At 44.2% G+C, this 969-nt stretch overlaps 1 pseudogene; it reads right to left on the bottom strand.

Moving 5' to 3' along the window:
* Positions 1-578: 578 nt before the first annotated feature.
* LOC124717493 lies at positions 579-748 on the bottom strand (annotated as a pseudogene).
* Positions 749-969: the final 221 nt, after the last annotated feature.

Raw genomic sequence — 969 nt, 5'->3', positions numbered from 1 at the left:
GTACCACTGCCAGTCATTTCCTTCCCTATTCCTAGCGAGGGGAAATCAAAGTCTATCTATACAACACTGTATAAGCGCACATTTTTAGTATATCTTCGTTGTCCTTACGCGAAATGTATGTTGGCGACAGAAGAATGCTTCTGCAGTCAGGTTCAAATGTCAGCTCTCTACATTTTCTCAATAGGCTTCCTCGAAAAGAACATCGCCTTCCCTCCAGGGATTGCCATTAGAGTAACCTGGCGAGTGTAAGCCAACTGTAGGAAGAAAGCACTCACTGTGCATAGGGACACTCACGATGTCGGTGACGTGCTGCCGTGTGGAAGCTAGGGCGAGAGTGTCCAGGATACGATTCGCGATTTGGAGCGGTAATCAGCCTTCTTTTTTTCGTTGCGGCGAGATCTTTGAACGAAATTTCTAAACTCACCTACACATTGAGAGATGGCCATCGTAACAAAATTAGCTATGTTACCGATTTGATAATGTGGTACGTAGTATTAATCTGATATTTGCAATCCCTCTATGCTACTATTTCGCTGCCTTGAAAGACTTTGCAGGTGATGAGGCATTTGACTACTTTAAGAGAGTTGGAAAGTGAGGAGGCATCCTGTGACGAGTAGGGCATGCTCTTAGCACTCCGTCATCAGCCAAAAATGAGTTTAATATTCTAGTCCTGCAATGCAAGGCGTAAGAGATATTAGGCTGAAATGAACAGATTTTTTACTGGATGAGAGGGAATATATGAAGGAAATATAGCCTGAGCCATACTCTTGTACAGGATTTTTCACAACGAGTCACGATACTTTAGCGATGTGAAAAACGCTTCGATGCTCCGATTTCTTCTGTCTTCGAGAATAACTGCTACAAATTCGTCGGGCAATAGACCGCGCCGCTCGAACTGTCAACACAACTGGCAGTGCTAAGAGTATCCTACGACTTCCAAATCGCTGGCAACGGGTTATACACAATGCT

The sequence above is a fragment of the Schistocerca piceifrons genome, chromosome 9, assembly GCF_021461385.2.
Source record: "Schistocerca piceifrons isolate TAMUIC-IGC-003096 chromosome 9, iqSchPice1.1, whole genome shotgun sequence".
NCBI classification, from domain to species: domain Eukaryota; kingdom Metazoa; phylum Arthropoda; class Insecta; order Orthoptera; family Acrididae; genus Schistocerca; species Schistocerca piceifrons.
This window is presented reverse-complemented; position numbering and strand designations above follow the sequence as displayed.